General features: G+C 40.4%; 1 long non-coding RNA gene across 1 annotated transcript; it reads right to left on the reverse strand.

Moving 5' to 3' along the window:
- Window positions 1-1,143: 1,143 nt before the first annotated feature.
- On the reverse strand, window positions 1,144-10,073 carry LOC114037778. The gene is made up of 3 exons (XR_003568504.1): window positions 9,983-10,073; window positions 8,752-8,841; window positions 1,144-1,381 (listed from the first exon to the last, which is right to left on the reverse strand). It is a non-coding gene; the product is annotated as an uncharacterized LOC114037778 (long non-coding RNA).
- Between the last annotated feature and the right edge of the window lie 12,643 nt (window positions 10,074-22,716).

The following is a 22,716-nucleotide window of genomic DNA, read 5'->3' on the forward strand; positions in this document are numbered from 1 at the left end:
GCTAAATTACAGGGGTCTGGTTGCCCCTGTTCTTGCTAAAAGGTAATTTCAGAATTTGTTACAACCACCCAGGCATCCTAAACATTTTGGCTATACCAAACGCCTTGTCAGTCTCAACACACAGAAGACCAAAAAATTCAGTCCCAGCAGCCCAGCTGAGGTGGCGGGAGGGAACCTGCAGATGGAGAGAAAAGCAGGCTGATTTATGGGTTAGCTAGAGGGAAGGGAAGGAGGAGGGGTATTGGCTGCTGGTTCAAGGAAAGAGTCCAACACCACATTTCAAATGTGCATTTAGAAGCACATTTCCATTCTGCCGGCTTGCAAAACCTCTCCAAGCACTAGCTCATATTTTAGAGAGAGTAATCACAGGGACAACTTAGCATGCTGTGGTGGGGCTTGATTTCAAGCCGATTACTACCACCTATGTCACAACCACTTTCCTTTATCTCTTTACCTGGCACAAGGGGAGTGCAGTACTGTATTCGGGGCTACCTTTGGCACAGGCCCCGAGAAAGGCAATAAGATCCCATGGTTTATTCCCACCCTAATTTCCAACCTAATCTTCTACCTACTCCCCTTCACGTATTGTGTATTTTAGTCAGGCCTACCTCCTCTTGGTACCCAGAATGTGACATTCATATTCCCATTTCTGCATATTTGCTCCTGATGTTTGCTCCAGCTGAAATCTAAAGCCTGCCCATCCTTCAGAGTTCAGCTTGCCCAGGCTCCTCCATGAAACTTTCCCTAATAGCTCTAGCCCACAGGGATTTGTCCTTTCTCTGGAATCCAATAGCATTTATTGTCTGTAGCATATGATTTGACCTTTACTTATTCCCTGTTTCACGCATATTAGTTTTGTTTCCCCCAGGAGATTATAAACTCTGAGAGGGTAGTGACCTTGCTGTCTCCTTCTCTTGCATCTCCCACAGCTCCTGGTACAGTAGATGCTCAATAAATGCTCACTGATTGATTAAATTAATGATTGATATGTTTGGGGACAGGAAGACCTTGGTAACTGTAAAAGAAAGAAAAAAAGACTCGCACATCATAGGCCTATTCTACCTATTCATAAAAGACCGTTCTGGGCCAAAGGCACTTTGGTGATGACCCATGACCACTAGCAATCCAATTCCACAGTGAAACTTTCATGGTTCTATTCATTTATTCCTCAGTGCCCAGTCCCTGAGCAGAGAGAAGCAAAAGCTGTGCCCAATGGCAATAGATTCTGAAAGAGGTAGCTCCAAGTACTCCATTGAATATCTCTGGATTCTTTCATCATCTTCCCTTTCTTTAGGGCACATTGCAGAAGAGGCATTTCAGTGTTACGGGATCTTTAATTTCAAATATCTCTGTTCTGCAAGACTTGGAGTAAATCAGGAATCTGGAGGAGCAAGAAAGGAGGAGAATGAACTGATGTCAGATACAATATAAAATAAGCATTAAAAAGAGTTTGTTGGTAAAATATTTATGAGTCTAGATAGAAAAGTAGCCATGTTGTGGTAGAAAGCACAATAGATTCTCTGTCAGAAGACCTAGATTTGAATCCTGGCTCTGCCATGTCTTAGCTCTGTGGCCTTGGGCAAATCATTTAACATTTCTGAGCTTCAGTTTCCTAATCTATAAGATGACACCGAGTCTTAAAGTCAGGAAAAGGTGAGTTGAAGGCCCGCTTCTAACTCATTCTAGCTATGTAACTGTGGACCGCTTAGAGTCCCAGAAAACTCTCTAGGATTTAAGTTACAGGTAAGCTGTTGATCTGTATCATTGCTTTCCCACAGAGACACCTCATGCTAATGAAACTATATGTTTAAACCATGTAAAAATATTTTCATAACAAATAAAGATACTGGTCTCTGTATAGGAACAAGGCGGCTAGGTGGCAAAGTGACAGGGCACTGGGCTTGGAAGGAGGAAGACACATCTTCCTGAGTTCAAATCCGGCCTCAGACACTTATTAGCTGTATGACCCTGGACAAGTCTCTTAACCCTGTTTGCCTTAGTTCCCTCATTTATAAAATGAGTTGGAAAAGGAAATGGCAAAGCAACTCCAGTATCTTTGCCACGGAAACCCCAAAAAGGGTCACGAAGAGTTGGACGTCACTGAAACTACTGGAGAACAACCACAAATATATAGGAACATTGTACTGAAATGGTTTGTATAATAATAACAACGATGATGGCTTAAATTGTATATGTAGCTCATGGTACAACCAGGTCTGGATCCTTCACAGATTGGGGTTCAAGTTATGGGGGATTCTCATTGGTAAATCTGGCTTGTTTTGCTTCTTCTCAATTAAGAACTTTTTTTTTTTTTTGGTGAGGCAGTTGGGGGTTAAATGACTTGCTCAGGGTGATACAGCTAGTAAGTGTCGAGTGTCTGAGACTGGATTTGAACTCAGGTTCTCCTGACTCCAGGGCCAGTACTCTATCCACTGTACCACCTAGCTGCCCCCACAATTAAGAACTTCTGAAGTTAACTTAGATCTAGGTATTCAGTTGCTAGCTATGCTAATAAAACAGTCTTAAAGCTGTATAAACACTTAGCCAAGAGAGAAATGAATAGTAAAGCAACCAAAAAGATCTTAATCACATTGCGCTATTAGAACAATTTCATTCCCTTTCCTTCAAGAGCAATCTGCAACACAAACTCCTCCAAAGCTCGTGACTCTGATGAGGAAGGCACAGGTACAGGGTCCCTCTTGAGCCAGAGCATCCTGCTGGATGGATCCTAGGGACTGGAGACTTCACTGAAGGGGCAAGTCTATGTCACCCCAACATTTGCTCCCTTGCTATCATTTCTACATGTGGCTAATCTGGAATCCATCTCTTTCTAGGCTTACATTGAGCATGACTCTACTCTAGGCATTACATACTGAACAGAGCTTTTTATTACTCCTACATCTTTCCTACAGTCCACTTTCATCAACCAACAGCTCTGTTGTAGGCATACAGCCACATGTGAAATGGAGTTTTGCTTTCTTCTAATGAGCATTAAATATTCTGGGACTCAACACATTCTGGTAAATGTAATCTTTTTCCACCTTGGCCATGCCTGGTATGTACAACTTTAACTTAAAAATTGTTTTTCTTAAATTTTTTTTGACATTCATTGTTTGAAATTTTGAATTTTGAATTCTCTTCCTTTACCCATTGAGATGGCAAGCAATATGAAATCCATTATAGATATGACAACTTTAACTTTTCCAAGTACTTTCCTGTCCATGATCCCTTTTGATCTTCAAAACACGCCTTTAAGGTAGGAATGTCATGTATTTTCATCCATGCTTGACAGATGAGGAAACAGAGACTCAAAAAGGTTAAATGATTTGCCCAAGGTAACTTAGTTAATTAGTTTCAGTGCTGCTGTAGAATTCAGGTCTCCTGGCACTGAGGAATGAGCAAACCTTACCACAAATGCAATATGAACTCCCTTTCTTTTTGTTCAAGTTTCAGTAATGTTAGTAGCTCTGAGGACCTCTTAGGGGACAAAAACACTAGGGTACCTCATGGAAGCATAAAATAATGAAAGGAAAGGAAAAATACCTGTACCTGTATAGTGTTATTTAATAAGTTCTTTTTGTTTTTTTTATTCACATTCTTGAATATTTTTTTGAAAATTCCCTCCTTCCCTCTAGCCCCTTAGCCATCCATTGAGAAGGCAAGCAATATATCAGTTATACATGTGAAATCATGCAAAACATTTCCATATCAGCCATGTTGCAAAAAAAGTGAGAAAAATAAAGTGAAAAAATTATGCTTCAGTTTGCACTCAGTTCGTCAGCTGTCTCTCTCTGGAGGTGGATAGCATTTTTTTTTTTTTTTAGCATGAGTCCTTTGGAATTGTCTTGGATTATTGTATTGATAAGAGTAATTAAGGCTTTCACAGTTGATCGTCATTACAGTATTGCTATTACTGTGTACAATGATTTGCTGGTTCTGCTCACTTCACTCTGAATTAATTCATGTAAGTCTTTCCAGGTTTTCCTGAAACCATCCCCCTTGTCATTTCTTATAGCAAAATAGTATTCCATCACAATCACAGACCACAACTTCTTCAGCCATTACTCATCACTCAGGCATCCCCTCAATTTTCAATTTGTTACCACCACAAACAGAGCTGTTATATTTTTGTACATATAGGTCCTTTACCTTTTTTTAATCTCTTTGGGATACTTGCTGAGTCAAAGGACATACAATTTTGTAGCCCTTTGGCCATAGTTTCAAATTTTTCTCCAGAATAGTTGAGCTAGTTCATAATTCTAACAAAAGTGCATTAATGTCCTTGCTTTTCCATATTCCCTCCAGTTTTTGTCATTTTCCTCTTCTGTCTTGTTAGTCAATTTGACAGGTGTGAGGTGGTACCTCAGAGTTGTTTTAATTTGCATTTCTCTAATCAATAATGATTTAGAGCATTATTTCATATGAGTATAGATACCTTTGTTTTCTTTTTCTGAAAACTGTCTATTATGTCCTTTGACAGTTTATCAGTTAGACAACAGCTCTTATTTTTATAAATTTGACTCAGTTCCTTATGTATTTGAGAAATGAGGCCATTATTGCCCTTTTATATATTATTTAACTTTATACCAATAATTCCATTCCACTTCTCTCCCTTCCTCTAGTTTACTAATTTTACACATAAGTAAACTGAGGCACAGAAAATTGTAATGATTTGCCTAAGGTTAGAAAACTAATTAATGATGGAGCTGAGACTTGAACCCAGCATCTTTTGACTCCCAGACTACCGCTGTTTTTGTTCAGGTAGTATTCAACTTTTTGTGACTCCATTTGGGGCTTCCTTGGCAAAGACACTAGAGTGGTTCGCCATTTCCTTCTCCAGCTCATTTGACAAATGAGGAAACTGAGGCAAACAAAGTTAAGTGACTTGTCTAGGGTCACACAGCTAGTAAGTGTCTGAGGGCCAGATTTGAACTCAGGAAGATGAGTTTTTCTACCTCCAAGCCCAGCACTCAATTCATTGCACCATCTAGCTACCCCAACCCCTCCAACTATTGTACTATTTACTTAATGTACCTCAGTATGCATACTTTGGAGGGCTCGTTTCTGTTATTTTTCTATTTTTGTCATCCTTTCTCTAAATATTGACCCTTCTTCATTAGTAATCAGTGATTTGAGTGAAATCTCCAAAATTTGTCTTCTATGCCCCTAATCACCAAGTTCTGTGCCCTCTTCCCCACTCTTGAAACCCAATGAAGAAAGGATCTGATAAAATGATTCCATTAAGGACATAAGAAAGAGAAGAGTTGAAAGTGTGACCTGTTCCCCTCTCCTGGTCTTTGAAACAGAATATCTTGGATGATTGGAAAATATTTGGGAGACATTTGACTCTTCAGTGCTCTTGAAATTCCATCAACTAAGCAGGTGATTAATCCATTTCTGAGACAAACTGGTTCTGTCTGTTCTGGACCATATTGAAGTTTTTAGGATGTAAAGCTGGAATGACTCTTGGAGACTGTGTTGTTCAACTTCTTTCTTCCCCCCACCCCTTCATTTCATGGATGAGGCTGAGAGAACTAGGTGACTTGCTCAAAGTCACGCAGGAAATAAATAGTGGAGCTGGGAGTTCTGTTGTAGAAAAGCTCTTCAGACCTAGAGAATCAGTTTGCATCTTCCACAAATTTATCAGTGATAATGTCTTCTATAGCACAGACTCTTGACCAGAAATGTTAATGAGTAATTTTCTCTTTGTGATACTTTTATACTGGTTTTTGAGAACAGGAGAAAGATGGGCTTAATTCTTCAGAAATGGGTAAGGGACAGTGAAACATGACAAATGATTCTGGTGCAATTTCCAGACCATCCAGAACCTCTTCCCCGCCCCCCCCCCCACTCTTGTTAAATTTTATGAACTCATACAGAAGCCTTGCAATTCAGCAGTCCTGATCTACTCTACCCATAGGCAACTAGATGGCACAGTGGACAGAACACTGGGCTTGGAAGCAGGGAGACTCATCTTCATGAATTCAAATCTGGACTCAGACACTTACTAGCTGTGTGACCCTGGAAAAGTCACTTAACTTTGTTTGCCTCAGTTTCCTCATCTGTAAAATAAGCTGGAGAAGGAAATAGCAAACCACTCTAGTATCTTTGCCAAGAAAACACCAAATAGGGTCACAAAGAGTTGAACATGACTGAAATGACCAAGCAACAACCGTATGCATACCTTTGCTTAGTCTTTTTTTTATCTGAGGTCTGACTCTACAATCTTCAAATGCAGAACTATGATTCTGCTCTGGTTGCTCAGAGTGATCTTGAGTAGGGGACAAGGTGGGAGAAGAAAGGGGAGAAAAATAATTTTTCACAGATAATTACTTTCTTAGCAAAACCAGTGAACAAGGGAGGTAAAGGGGGAATCAAAGACAATGTCTGATGACTAGGAAGTTGGCAGATGGGATTTCAAATAGCTGAGACTGTTAGGTGAGTTCTGCTTATTGGCAGCAGCCATGTTAACCTGCTTAAACTTCTTTACCCTTAACTCTGGGCAAGCTTGGAAACGGGATGGATGAGATTCTAAAAATAAAACCACTGGTAGATGTCTGCAAGGAAAAATAAAAAAATGACAAGCACAAGTGACTCAGAGAAAGGAAAACCTTTTGGAGGTTGGTCTAGTTACTGAGCTTTTCTTACAGAGATTATATGGCATTATGGCTTTGGGGCTTTGTGTGTGTGTGTGTGTGTGTGTGTGTGTGTGTGTGTGTGTGTACACGAACACATGTGCATATACCATAAGAGTTAACAGAGCTTGTTGGATTTGGAATCAGAAGACTTTAGTTGGATTTCCAGATCTGCTGCTTATTGGGAAAGTGACTAGGGCAGCTAGGTGGCAAAGCAGACAGAGCACAGGGCCTAGAGTCAGGAAGGCCTGAGTTCAAATCTGGCTCAGATACTTACTAGCCTTGTGACCCTGGGCAAGTCATTTCACCCTGTTTGCCTCATTTTCTTCATCTGTAAAATGAACTGGAAAGAGCAATGGCAAATCACTCCAGTGGTTTTTTGCCAAGGAGACCCCAATGTGGTCACAAAGAGTTGGACAAGACTGAAAAAACTGAACAGTCCCACTTAGTGGGCCTCACTTCCCTATTCTGTAAAATGAGGGCACTGGGCTAGATGGTCTATTGATATTGTTGAGTTGTTTCTCAGTTATGTCCTATGCTTTGTGATCTCATTTGGGATTTTCTTGGCAAAGATACTAGAGTGGTCTGTCATTTCATTCTCAAGTTCCTTTTTCAGATAAGAAACTGAGGCAAACAGGGTTAAATGACTTATCCACAGTCACACAACTAGTAAATGTCTGAGGACAGATTTAAACTCAGAAAGATGAGTCTACCTTACTCCAGGCCTGACTCTGTATCTGATTGCCACTTAGCTGCCCAATCATTCTGAACTTTAAAGTTTTTGAAAAATCTAAATATTATTTCTCATAATCTACTGAACAACCAGAACTGATTCTCAGTGAAACTGTGTGAAGTTGGCAAAGTTTGTCTTTGGTGCCCCCAACCTCCTCTTTTCTGTGTTCATTCATCATGAAGGGTGCCCCCTCCAGTCCACAGGTGTCTAGGGCCTGTATGCACTGCTCCTCTTTTTAGAGCTTCATTCACTCTCAAATAGCAAGTCATGAAAGCAAGGCAGAGTAGGACCCCTTCCAGAGTTATTTGTAGTAGGACAAAAGCTTTCTAAACAAATGAGATGAAACCCTGATAATGAAATTCCAGGCATCAGTTAGTGCATAAGGGAAGGGGGTGGGACATGTCTAAGGCCTTCCCTAAGGTTCCCGAAAACCCCTACAAGGCTTGCACGGGGATGGGGGATGAGGCAGGCATGAGGTAGTTCAATGACATTACTGGAAAACAAAAATGGAAGTCAAGTCAACAAACCTTTATTAAGTGCCTACTATGTGTCAAGTACTGTGCTTACTGCTGGGAACACAAAGAAAGGCAAAAATAGTCCCTGCTTTCAAGGACTTTATGATCTAATGGGGGAGACAGATGCAAATAACTATGTAGAAACAAGAAATATAAAAAATAAATTGGAAATAATCTCAGAGGGGGACCTAGGAAAGGTTCTTGTAGAAGGTAGGATTTTAGCAGAGACTTGAAGAAAGACAGAGACAGAGAAAGAGAGACAGAGAGAGACAGAGAGAGACAGACAGAGAGAGAAAGAGAGGGAGAGGGAGAGAGATCTCTAAGTGCTCATTTATAGTAGTTGGGTGAGGTGGCACTACTACTGGGCAGCAGGAACAGGTGAATGTAAAGATACACTAATTGTCAGATAGACTTTTACCTCCAAAGGAGGCTTTGGCTCCCTGCAGAAGGGGGAAGTGAGCCGATGTTTTCTTCTTTCTTGCAAATGGCATCATTTACTTCCTGCCCTGAGATTGAGAATATGTACTATTTGTGGCCTGTGCTGTGGGAGGAAACCAGCTGTAACTTGAATGCCAGCATATGAAAGTCCATCTCTGCCAGTATTGCCAGACCTTCATTTTTTCGTGGGGCTGATGGTCGCACAAAAACCCAGCTGATGGGCTTTGGCTCCAGTCTTGTTACTGAGTGATGGGCAACCTGCCAGCAGGGAGGAATCATGGGATGTGGGAACTGGCAGGAACCTCAGAGATCATCTTGTCTGAGCCCCTCATTTTACAGGTGAGGAAACTGAGCCTCAGAGAGGTGAAGGGACTTGCTCAATGTTACATATATAGTAAATGGCAGGGGCAGGAATCTCACCCAGTCTCACCTTCTCTGATTTCAAATCCAATGCTCTTTTTGCTACAACATTGTGCAGGATGGGGGCTTGCGGATGGATCTGTGCAACTCCTTTCTACTCCTAGAAAAGCAATTCAAACAATCACATCTAGTGTGTGAAAACACTATATAAAAATAAAATTGTTAAAGGGTTTGTAAAAGGTCATGCAGCTATGTAAGGTAGAGCTAGGTCTCTTGACTTTTAGTTCAAGGCTTTAATCTGGTCTTTAGAAGAAGTTTAAAGTGGCCCCAAATATAAAGGTAAATGCATTTTGGGAGGACCAATAGCTACCTTCTTTCTAATTATTCATGGAAGACCTTGTGAAGGACATGAGTCTTTTTATGGGAGGCAGGTAAATTAGAACTGCTAAAACTGGAGCCTAAAACTGGGTGGTGCAGTGGATAGAGAGCTGGGCCTGAAGTCAGGAAGACTCATTTTCATGAGTTCACACCCAGACTCAAACACTTACTAGCTGTGTGACCCTGGGCAAGTCACTTAACCCTGCTTGCCTCAGTTTCCTCATCTGTAAAATAAGCTGGAGAAGGAAATGGAAAACCACTTCAGTATCTTTGCCAAGAAAACCACAAATGGTGTCATGAAAAGTTGGACACGATTGAAAAAAATGGCTGAACCACAAACCTGGAGCCTATGGCCCAGAGGGTGCCTCTTTAATCCTAATCCCCAAACCACTCAGCTCTAAATTTCTCCCTAAAACCATGTTTCTTTATTCGACCATTTTCCACATTTCCATACTGAGTTATCTTCCCCCTTCCCCTACCCACTCCCAGTCATCTGACAATTGTAATCAAATTAACATTGCCATTTGTTTCTAGAAAGGGTGTGTCAATTGAGTGCCCTATCGCTCCACTCCTCATCCCTGACCAAGACAGGTTTCCTTAGCCATCACTCCCCTTTATGTCTTATCTTCCCCCATTGAAATATAAACTCCTTAAAGGAAATCACTGTCATGATTTTGTATTTATATCCCCAGTGCTTAGTATGGTGCTTGGCCCATATAGTAATAATACTTTTTCATTCTTTCATTCATTCGTCCATTCAATCAATCGTTCAGGGGTAGTTTTAACCTTTGGGGCTTTTCCTCTTACTTTAAAGACTCAGAAGTGGATAATAGTTCCATTTCTCCTCCCCTTCCCCCCTTTACCACCCATTTGAAAACCAGCCACTTTAAAGGAGGAAGCCCAGAAAGAGTGATATACCATACCCAGAGGGATCCATGAGGCTGAAATGCCCCTCCCAAAATGATGTCTGCCAGCTTAAAGACTTGGGCCTATACCAGCTGCTTTCCTTAGGTATCTGTTAAAAGATGTTAAAAATACAAATCATCCCTTGTTAAAAAAAAAAATAGCCCAATAGAATACCACTTAGTGAAGCCACATCTGGACAATAGGTTGCTCTCTGTTAGGAAAAGGACCAGGCAGGAGGTGGGAGGGTTGGAATGCTTGGCTTCTGGAGCTGAGCTCACTTTAGAGACAAGGATGCAAACAAAGGGCTTGGGACTGAAATTCAGCCATAGCAATAGCCTCCAGTAGACACCTCCTCCTTTCATTCCAGACCTGTAAGAGCAACTATTTAACAAAGATGTGCCTGTCCACTGGTTGAAAAGGTTTAAAGTTTTCTCATCTTCGGAAGACTTCTCAAATATTGGCCTAGCATGGATCCAACCTTATTGGCTTTCAGGGAAGAAGAAGACTGTTACTGAGTAACTGAAAAGAACGGAACATAGTTTCCCTAGCCACCCTCAGGTTGGTGGTTCCCTGGTTTAAAAACATGGAAACTTGACTGGACCCAGCTTTGATTTAATCGATAGATATTTCTTTTTTTTTAAATTTTTTTAAAAAAATTTTTATTTTTTATTTATTTATTTATTTTTTCATAGATATTTCTTGAGCACCAAGAGTGTTCCTGGCCCTGAATGCTGGGTCACTGTCGGGGATGTGGACAAAGAATAGGGGAGGCAGCTTGGTGGGACACTGGATGGTGCAGCAGAATAAGTAGTAGGCCTGAAGTCAGAGAACCTGGGTTAGGATCTTGAATCTGGTATTTACTACTGGTTATGATTATGGTTGAGGCAGTAACTCCTCATCTGTTAAACAAGGGTATTAGACTAGATTGGGGATTTTTTAAACTGGGTCCATGAACCTTATTTTAAAAAAAAATTTGATAATGATATTTCAATATAGTTGTTTTATTTTATATTCCTATTTTATTTTTTAAATAAAAAATTTAAATCTAATTTATATTCCTATTTTATTTTTTAAAATATTTTAAATAAAAATATTAAAACATTATTATGCCAACAGGTCCATAGGCTTTGCCAGGCTGCTGGAGGACCTGTGACACAAAGATTAAGAACCTTGGACTAGACAATCTTTAAGGGCACCTCCCAACTCTAAAAGCCCATGTTTCTTTTAAGGTAGTCCTAGAGCCAACTCTAACATGTAAAATCATGAGTGGATAATATAAAATGACATATAATCAAGGGGTGGATTTTGTGTTATTGACTGTTAGTGGAAAATAAAGGGGGTCTGAGAAGGTAGAGACCACCGAGGACTGTAAGAGCGTGACAAATGTTTCCCTTCTTTTCAAAAAAAAAAAAAAAAAAAAAAGAAGGCTCTGGAAACCACAGACTAGGTAGCTTGATTTTGATCCCTGGTAAAATTTTAGAGCGGTTAATAATAGGATCTCACAATTATAGGGTACTACAGTTACTGTAAGCCTGAGGTAGGTAGCTGAAATAGTATTATTACCATTATGATTGTTAGGAAAAAACCTTCAAGTTTTTAGACCTAGACTTGTTTTGTGACAGGCTACCTTTAGTCACATCCTCTTTTCTTGCCTGGCATTTACTGCCTTTTTGGAAGTTTCTATGCATGGAAACTTTCATGTAAGAAACTTCTATCTTCAGTGCCCCAAGGTGCAACCTTGGTTCCTCCTTGCTTACTGACATCAGAGGGGGAAAACAATCAGATGTGACTGAGACTCTACTCCTACTCTCAAAACACATCCCCCTTTCTAATTCTCAAATTGCCCTGACACTGGACCCAATATTCCAAACTATCAATCAGTCAGTTGACAATCATTTATTAGGCACTTACAACCTGTGTTAGGCAGATGGGGCAGTTAGATGGCTCAGTGGATATAGTGTAGGGTCTGGAATCAGGAAGATTTGAATTCAAATCTGGTCTCAGACAATTACTAGCTGTGGGTTCCTGGGCAACTCGCTTAACCTTTGTTTGCCTTAATCCATTGGAGAAGGAAATGGTAAACCGTTCCAGTATCTTTGCCACGAAAACCCCATGGACAGTATGGTCCACGGGGTCATTAAGAGTTGGACAGAAGTGAATGATTGAACAATGACAACAATAAAATGCATCAGGCACTGTGCTAAGCATTGGAGATAAAAGAAGAAGAAAAATACACAGTCTCTGCCCATAAAGAGCAAGAAAAACTTGGTGTAAGGATTCTCCAAGCTCAAGAGGTGGTTGTGGGATTGGTTCTCATATGACCACTATGGATTTCCCCTTCTTACAGATGTCAGAAGGATTCTGGTTTGCTGTGTGTGTGTGTGTGTGTGTGTGTGTGTGTGTGTGTGAGAGAGAGAGAGAGTGTGTGTGTGTGTGTGTGTGTGTGTGTGTGTGTGTGTGGTGTGTGTGGTATATGATGCTTTTTGTCCATCTCTTGTTGCTGGCTGCCTTCCCCTTTATACTCCCAGCCTTGGGTATCTCCAGATGAGCCATATAATCTTTCCTTAAATGTCCCAAATAAAGGCTCATTGATTTCAGTATTGAATAGGTAATCTAATCCTTCTGAGAAACCCTGGTTTAAGATCCAAGGCTATTGCTATGGATTGGAATATCCATTTTATGGATGAAGAAACTGAGGCTCAGAGAAGTCAATAAATTGCCCATTTATTTGCCTCACACAGCAAGTAAATGGCTGAGGAGGGATCCAAACCCAGGTCCTCTGCCTCTTAGCCCAGTGCTCTTTCTACTACAGCAAAGTTTATATAACTCCTAAACTATGGATGTACTTTGTGTCTGTACTACACAATTTACCTCTTAAAAATTTTGTGTTCTTTTCCCATGTGTTTATGTTGTCTTCCCAATGAGAATATAAAGTTCGTGAGGTTAAAGTTCACATGCTTTAGCCTGATATTCAAAGCCCACCACAATCTAGTCCTATCTCACCTTACCAGTCTCATCTCCAGTTATTCTTTGATGTTGATATTTGATATTCTTTGCTCCTATCGAAATTTTCATTTTTTCTCTTCCAAGCTATGGTCATTTGTACCTCTATAATTTTGGTCATAATTCTACTTCTCTCAAGGCACCCTCTTTTCCCTTAGCTGATACAAAATCCTACAAATTCTCCAAGGTCCAAGTAAAGTCCTGCCTTCCTTATGAAGCTTTCTTAGACTGCTTCAGTACACATTTATCTCTCCCTTCTCTGAATTCCTATCTTACCTATTGCTAGTACCATACTCTTTAGCTCTTAATTGTTCTCCAAATTGCAGAATTTTAAGGTTAGATGGAACCTTAAATGCCACCGACTCCAAATGATAATTGTTTCACACGTGCTAGTTTTGTCTTCAAAGTTAGATGGTAAGCTCCTTGAAGAAACAGATTAAGTGTATTCTCTACCTGGGAGTATTCAGGAGGTTGGTTTTCAACTGGGGGGACTATTAACTGTCTCTGACCACTTGAAGTAAGGGGAAAAGCCCCAAGGATTAGCACAGGTCTGGGAAGGATCTAATTGTTGAATTAACTAATTATTGCCATGAAACAGTCAAATATTCAAATATCTATCCATCCAACTTGAGAGCAGAGACTGCCTTTTCCCTCTTTTTGTATCCCCAGTGCTTAGTACAGTGCCTGGCATGTTGTAGGTACATAATAAATGTTTGCTGATTGATTGATTGAAATGCCAATACAAGATAGCATGTGAGTAAATGGAGAGGCAATGTAGTACAGTGGACAGAAGGCCTGCCTTGGAGTCAGAAAGACCAGGATTTAGTTTTTGCCTATGACACATAAAAGTGGTATACCCCTAAACAAGTCACTTAATTTCTTAGTATCCCAGGAAACACTATAAGGCTATATATTACAGACAATTTGCCAAGCTACATCAGAGGAGGATTCTTCCACACTGTTAGTTCCTTACACCAATGAAATGACGAGTCCAGACCCCAAAATATGTTGATTAATTGCCAAAATTGGCAGTTTCTGATAGAAAAGGGGATACATTATAGAGTAGAGTTGGAGATGGAGAGGTTGAATAGACACTAGTTATATGATCTATCTATGCAAAATGAGGGGAGAAGATTGTCTTAATGGTCCCTGTAGTCCTTTCAAGTTCTAAATCTATGTTCTTATCTTGAACTAAAGCTCCTCTTGAGAGGAGGTTGTGAACATGCTGTATTCTGGACCCAGTGAGAGGACCTGCCTGGCTGGAGGAGATAGCATGTATTAGAGAGTTATGGGAAATTAGATTAGATAAGATACAGTGGACTAGGTTATATGAAGCCATGAAGACAGATACACTTTCTTTGCCATTTTTGAGTTCAACTCGTCTCATATTTGAGTGCTGACTCTTTGAGAACTTTTCTTGAGTCTTACACTCTGGCAGGGGTATAATTAGCTTGGAGTGAATAGGGTTTTGTTCCAGAATGCCAATGTCTTAGGGCAGGGAGATGAGGCAGGGCTCCCTCTGTGCATTGATCACTATCCTTATGCCTTGCCTCATGGTTATTTGCTATACCACATGTGGTTGGATTGCTGAAAGAAAGACACAGCCACTCTTGTGTCACTACTTCCTAAGTCCTGCAACCATGGCATCCTTTTTCCAGATCACATATTCCCTGTCCCCCCTCCACCAACTCCTAAGGATAGGAATGGGTTCTCTGCGGGGTAGGAGGGTAGAATGATTTTCTCCAAGCTTGACTGTAGCCATAGTTAGGCTCTTCTCAATTTCTCAACTCATCTTTTTTCTCAGTTGTATTTGCTTCAGGTGCCAAGATTCCTACTTACGCACACAGCACTGGCCAGAGGAGATAAGGTATATTAGAGAGTTATGAGAAATTAGATAAGACAAAGTAGACCAGATTACATAAGGCCTTGAATGCATATGCTTTCATTGCCATTTTTGAGCTCAGCACTTCTCATGTTTGAGAGTAAAAGTATGGACCTCCTGGTGGTGGTAGGAGCTGGTCCAGTAAAGGGGAAGTATTTTTAAACATGATTCAGTGGACCCAGGCCAGTGTGAGGCTGTGATGATCTGAGAAGCTGGTGCTAACGGCCCACAACTTGCTGGAATCTTCTGAAAGCAGCAGCCTTATTCTTCCTTCCAAATATTTAATTCCTTCTCAAGAAGTCCTTTGAGAACAGAGTCTGCATGTCAGAACTTGAGCCAATAGCATACCCCTCAGATGTGATTAAATGGTGAAGGAACAATGAAATTTTCTTGTCTCTGGAGATGTTTGGGAAAGGGTACAGGCTGGAAGGTGGGAATGTTGTTCCTTTCCCTGCTCCAAGGAGGCATGGTGGAAAACCAGGCACACACTGTCTTAACAATGTCAAGTGAAAAATACCAGTCATGGTGAGAGAGGGGAACAGTGTTTAAATTGCAAGCATAGCTCTTTACCTTCTTTCTTCATGGGTTTGCTTCATGAGTTTTTTGGTTTATTTTTCTATGTAATTTGCAGAACTGGGCTATTTTGTAACTCAGCAATGAGATGCTCTGGGGCCACAGGAAGTGGTCTGGAAGGGAGGGGGAAAAGTTTCTGAGTCATCCATGTGCACTCATGCCCTCATTCAAGAAAGCCTTTTCCAAAATGTGCATCTGTCTGTACAGCATCTATTTGTTCTGTCCAGTTTGTTTGTCTTTTCACATCAATGTTGGCTCAATCAATCAATTACTCAATCAAGCCTCTATTGAGCACCTACCACAAATATCTTTCCCATCTCTGAATTTCTGTGGTGCTTACGGTAAGAAGGAAATCTATTTTGTTCCTCTTTTCTAATTGTTAATAAACCCAAAACTTCTCTTAGAAACAAAAGTCAATATTTTAAAAAATTGGCTCCTCTTTTTAATACTAGTAATGATGGGTTTTTATCAAGGTAAGTCATGGAAAACTATATTCATTGAAAAATTAAACAGGAGTGTCATACAGAAGGTAGTGGGAACATGCACGATGGGTGTTAATAGGCCAAAAAACAACCAAGAAATATGGCAGAGTAGAAGAGCTGAATTCTCCCAATAGTTCCCTCCAAACAACTTAAAAATAATGCCTCAAATAGAATTCTGGAGTGGCAGAGCCAACAAAAGGTCAAAGCAAGACATTTTTTCCAGCCCAAGCTTAGGAGTTCTCAGAAGAAGTCTGTGACACTGAGGTAGAGACTGGCCCAGAGGACACTTGGCAGCAACAACACTAGTGGGTCTTGGAGGCGGCAATAACACCACCAGCAGGGCTTGCAGGCAGCTGCAACAATAGCAGCAGTCGCTTTGGGAGCTCTCAGCCCAGAGGTGGTAAGGGAATCAATTAACTAATCAGAAAGAGATTGCAGGGGACACTTTGCTGCCACTGGGTGCAGGACCCTGTTGCATTGCCCATATGGAGTTTAGGTTCTCAGTTCTAGGGTGAGGAGGAGCACCAGTGCTTGTGGCCACAGGGAGCAGTGGACCTAGTCACAGTTCTAGAGCCAAGAGGAGTGCTAGCTCTTGCAACTGCCAAGGAACAAGGTGTCTTCCTGGGCAAAAACCAGAGCATAGGCCAGGAGAGCACTGACCACACTTCTCCTTGGATTATACCACATTAGAAATATCAAAAACCTACAGACTCTCAGAACTAGCTCTGAAAACAACAGCACAAAAAAATCTGAAATTTGGGATAGTGCCAAGCCCTCCCTTGCTCCCAACCAAGCAGATCCCAGCTTTAACATAAAGTTAAAAATTGAGAAATAGACTGGAAAAATGAACAAGCAACAAAAACAGTACTTGTATATAAGCTACTGTGGTGACAAGGGAGATCAAGACACAAACTAAGAAGACAATACTTTCTAGTTTTTTTAAACAGGAGTAAGTGTTGCCAACAAGCCTTTTCTATTGATACAATTATATGGTTTTTGTTGTTTTTCTTATTGGTTAATTGTGTTGATAGAGTCCCTAATATTGAACAAGCCCTATACTCTGGGTATAAATATCACCTGCTCATAGTGTATGATCTTTGTGATATATTGTAATTTCCTTCCTAGTATTTTATTTAAAAATTTTTGCATCAATATGCATTACAGAAATTGGTGTAAAGTTTTCTTTCTCTGTTTTTGCTCTTCCTGGTTTTGGTATCAGAACCATATTTGATTTTTTGAGTATGTGTGTTAATTCTATTCCCTTAACAACAAAAGGAAGGAAACAAGCATTTATTAGATGAACACTATTTGCCAGGCACTGTGCTAAGTGCTTTAAAAATATTATCTTATTTGATCCTCACAACAAATCTGGGAGGGTAGATACTATTATTATCTCCATTTTACAAATGGGGAAATTGAGGCAGAGGTTAAGTGATTTGCCTAGGATCACACAGCTAGTAAGTGTCTGAGGCAGGATATGAAGGCATCTTCCTGACTCCAGGCCCAGAGCTCTATCTATTGCACCATCTAGCTTTAATGACAACAATAATGATAACATTAGCAATAATAACAGCTAGCATTTATAAAATGCTTTTATATAGCTAAATTGTAAACTCCTTGATGATAAAGACGGTAAATTAGCTCACTCTGACACAAAAGGTATATTTTATTTGGTGGATCTTGTAATTCATTCATTAAGTTTTCTTTCTTTCTTTTTTTTTTTTAAGGAAATTGAAGTTAAGTAACTTGCCCAGGGTCACACAGTTAGTAAGTGTCAAGTGTTTGGTCTGAGGCCAGATTTGAACTCAGGTCCTCCTGACTTCAGGGCTGATGCTCTATCCACTGTGCCACCTAGCTGCCCCTCATTAAGTTTTCATTAAAACATCTGTTTACTAAACACATAGTCCTAAGCTAGGCTTTTGGGCAGGATTTTTTTGGGGGGTGCAAATAAACTTTTTTTTTGCTCTGCTCTAGACATGTTCCCTCTGCAGCTACAGAAAAAGAAGGATTTATTCTTACTGTCCAATAGTTTAGAAACTAATGAGAAAAACAAGATATTTGCATAGAATCATTGACCCCTCAAACTCTTTGTTAAAGAAAACTATATTTAAGGCATTCCTCTGATGTACCAGCTTAGTAACCCTATAAAAAGCAGAAATAAAAGTAGTCTAGTGCGACCTGTTCATTAGAAAAATTCTGGGTTTAACAAACCCAGATAAGATGATGGATGGCCTGTCCTTTGATGAAACTATGCCAGGTCTTTGCAATCACTGCTCTCCTTTCTAGATGTTCACTAATTATTTCTTTACTAATAAGTACTAGATTTTTTTCCAGGAACAAAAGTCAATCTGACTGACCTAGAGGATGCAGATTAAATTCTCTTCTCTTTTAAGAAAATCAGGGCATTTGCCTGTTTCCATTCCCAAATTATACCTCGAGTTCTTCCCAGTCTTTCTCATATTATTGAGAAGTGACTCAGTAATCACTTCCATCAAATCTTTCAGTACCCAAAAAGCAATCAGTCAATATCAACATGCATTTGCTGAGCACCATGTCACTCCTACTAAAATGCCCTGAATACATCATGTTCACTTCCTCCTCTGTACTTTAGGTCAATATTTTTCCTACCTCTCTCACTTCTTTTTTTTTTTTGGTAAGGCAATTGGGGTTAAGTGACTTGCCCAGTCACACAGCTAGTAAGCGCTATGTGTCTGAGGCCGGATTTGTACTCAGGTCCTCCTGACTCCAGGGCCGGTGCTTTATTCGCTCGGCCACCTAGCTGCCCCCCCCCCCCCCCCCCCTCCCTTCTACCTACACATTTTCCTATCTTCTAACCAGAGAGCTAGAGCATATATTGGGCATATTGCTCATTATTATTATTTTTTTTTTTTTGTGGTTCATCTATTATCTTCTTCACAGAGTTAGAAAGTTGAGATGGGTCTTAGTTATCTTCTGCCTCCCCTAGTGCCTGGTCCCTTACACAATGCTTATAACTGTTTGTTGAATGCTGAATGTTGACTTCCCTCACTATTGGCCCTTAGATTTAAGAGGTATATTGTTCTTTAGCACTGAAATCTTGAATAGAATTATCATTCTTTTCTATTTGCAACTCACAGCCTCTGTTAGAAGATCATAGGATCTAGGGTATGCCTTAATTCAAGTAGGCCAAACTATCAAAGTATATCAGGCCACTGGGCTTGGGAAACTGCCAGGAGGCAGATGGTGCTGACTGAAGGATTTCAGGAGCTGGCCAATCTGTCACCAAAGCTTATGTGGTTCTTGGAAAATCCCAAATGGAAGGAGTTTCAACTTTGATCGGTAACTTTGATCAGTCAATCAAAAGGAATTCCCTGCATTCCTACTATGTGTTCAGCCCTATGTTAAGAACTATGGCTCAGATAGTGCTTAAAGGATAAACCTTATTGAAAGGATAAGACTCAATCCCTACCCTCAGGTGACAGTCTTGAGCTCAGTTCTCAAAGAGTAGTGTGGGTACTCTTGGGGTCCCTGAGACCTTTTCAGGTGGTCTGTAAGGTCAAAAGTATTTTTATAATACTGACATTTAAACTTCTAATTTGGTAAATATTGCTAGGTAAAGCCCACATAAACAAAAGCTCTTTTGGTGGGGTGTCTTAAGAATTTTTAAGAGTATAAACAGTTTGAGAAGTGCTGGTCAAGTGGTTGGTTGGGGAAATCAGTCATGGGTTCATCACATGAAATGATTAGGAAATAGCTCAAGATAGCATATGATTAAAAATAATTTAAAAAAATAGCATATAATTAAGGACAGAATGATAAGTTACAAATAATAAATTCAGGGAAGAGGTAGAATGTATAAATCCTTATCTCCATGCTGTATGGGGAAAGTACCAGAAGTCCCCCTCCCAGGCTAAAACATCTTTCACAAGTTGGCCCCTAAATAATGCAAGCCCTTTGAGGGCAGTGGATGTAGATGAATTTCTCTTCCCTTTGCATTCTTGGCATCTGGCACATTCAGAGAGCACCTTTGGGTGGTGACCATCAACTCCTCCTATAGCACTGATGATTTCTTTCCAGGGATAATTAGGCCTGGGAGAGACTATCATTCCAAGGAGCTGGAGTCTTCTCCCTGCCTGCCTAGGCCTCAAGGATTGATTGTCTAGGGCAGTGATGCTGCTTTGAATGGCTACTAAAGTTTGTGATTGCTACTGAGGGAGATGAATATAGTAGGTGACTTTCTCCCATTGATGCCCTTTCCTTTTGGGGAGGTAAAAAGACAGCATATGGTGGAAAGACATTTGTGGTTCTGGTTAGCTGATGGGATTGTTTCATGGAGTTTGTTGGCTGGTGATGCAGAGTGGTTACGTAAGTGCTATTTTGCTTAAAGGCTGTCAGCAGGGAGGTATGTGAGGATTCAGCAGATTTATCAAGTACCGGCTTCCTCTTGAAGAGGGCAACATCCACACATGAAGACAGATGAATGAGTAGGGATCACTCTTGTGAAAATCTGAGACTTCTTCTGCTCTACATGTTTGAAGGTACCATGTAGTCAATCCCCCAAGAGTTCTGAGAAATGGTGTTGGTTATTGATAAGTTTCTTGTAGACAGTGACTGGGGTGGGAGTCCTACTCTGGACTCTGGGAATCTTGACCCAATTTCTTAAAGATTACATTGAAAGTCATTAGACCACTTCACTCACAGTGTTGTGGCATCTCATCCAAACATTGCCTTAGCAACAGCATTCCAGAGTCAAATAACCAGATAACAACTCATTTTGGGGGGTGGGAGTGGGGAAGGAAGATGTTTAAAGGAATTTGAATATAGCAAGGTCTTGATTAGCGTGAATAATGAATCCTGTAGGGGCAGCTAGATGGTGCAGTGGATAGAGCACTGGCCCTGGATTCAGGAGGACCTGAGTTCAAATCAGCCTCAGATACGTAACACTAACTAGCTGTGTAGCCCTGGGCAAGTCGCTTAACCCCATTGCCTAGCCAAATAAAAATTAAAAAAAAAATGAATCCTATAAAGTGGTTGAATTATTTTAATTTGCACTGTAGGAACCAATGACCAAACTTTATATAATTTCAACTTCAAATAATGTAAATTTGAATACATGGGACCACTTCATGGGATTCATTATTTGTCTAGTTGGGACCTAACTGTGTCTTACAGCATAGACTTTTTTTTGAAAACTGAAGTTTAAACTTCATCCAGCTTTGACTTTTGAACTTTCCAGGAAGGGGAATTTTGCCTCCCAAAACACCTCAGTCTACTCCTTGGAAACACTTATTGGGAGGACATTTTTCCTTACTTAAAATTTCCTCTTTTCACCTTCCACCCACTGCTCCCAATTCTGCCTTTTGGAGCTGAGGTGAACAAGTCTATCTGTCAGCTCTCCCAAATACTTGAAGACAGCTATCATGTCAACCTGTCTTTCTCTTCTCCAGGCTAACCATCAGTTCATTCAGCCTGTTCTCATGTGCATGAACTCAAGACCCTTCAACCATTCTGGTTGCCGTCTATTGAACATTTTCCATCTTATCAATGTCATTCTTAAAACATGGTACCTGGAACTGAATGTCACACCCCAGATGTTGACCAATCAGGGCAGTTATTATCAATTTCTTGGTCTTTGACTTTTTAAAAAAAATCTATACCTATGGTTTAATTGGTGTAAAGAGCTCATTCACAAGGGAAAAAAGATTAGGGGAAGGTAATAAAGATTTTTTTAGTGCCTACTATGTATTACTCACTTATTATCTCATTTAATCCTCACAATGACACTGGGAGGTAGGTGCTATTATGATCCCCATTTTGTGCTGAGGCAGAGGTAGGTAGGTGACTTGCCAGGGTCACATAGCTAGGAAGGGTCTGTGACCAGATATGAATGCAGGTTTTTGACTCCAGACCCAATACTCTATCCGCTGTGCCATCTAACTTCCTAGATGCAGTAAGGAATTGATGGTTGGCAACTATTCTGGAACTTTTATTTTTAGAGAGTTTTCTGGAGCACTGAGAGCACTTTTAATCAAATTGACAATTATTCTGCAATTTTTAGTATTAGAGAGTTTTTTTTGGGGGGGAGGGGGTAGGGGGTAGGGTGGGAGGACTCTGTGGTTAAGTGACTTGTCCAAGGTCATACCATTGGTATGCCATAGAGGTAGGACCTGAACCCCAACATGTGGTACTTATGCTGATTTTCAAAGTCCTGTGTACCAGTACTGGCCCTGGAGTCAGGAGGACCTGAGTTTAAATCTAGCTTCAGACACTTACTAGCTGTGTGACCCTGGGCAAGTCACCTAACTCTCCCTTTCCCCTCCTCCAAAAAAACCCTCCTATAATGCTAAATCTCTTTTAAGGCAGCCTCAGAGACAGCATTATCTCTTTTGGCTGCCATGTTGAATTTGATGTCCCCTAAAACCTCAAGATCTTTTTCAGATTCACTTTTGTCTGACCATACCTTGTACTTATAAAGTTGACTTTTAAAAATCCAAGTGCAAGACTTTCCATTGACCTCTATTAAATTTCATCTGATTTGATTTGACCTGTTAAGCTCTTTTTTTTTTATCTTGACTGTCATCCAGTGTGCTACCTGTCCTTCCAAACTTTGTGTCATCTGCAGATTTAATAAGGATGCCCTTTACAACTTTATTCAAGTCACTGAATAAAAGGCTAAACACATAGGGCAGAGACAGGTCCTGTGGCATTTTCCTGGAGACCTTTTAAAAAATGTTAAAAAACCTGTAATTTACAGAGCACTTTAAAGTTGGGGAAATACTTTGTATCCATTACCTTATTTGATCATCACAACTATGTGAGGTAGGTATTCTAG

Source organism: Vombatus ursinus, unplaced genomic scaffold (genome assembly GCF_900497805.2).
Source record: "Vombatus ursinus unplaced genomic scaffold, bare-nosed wombat genome assembly UNPS02010548.1, whole genome shotgun sequence".
Taxonomy (NCBI): Eukaryota; Metazoa; Chordata; class Mammalia; order Diprotodontia; family Vombatidae; genus Vombatus; species Vombatus ursinus.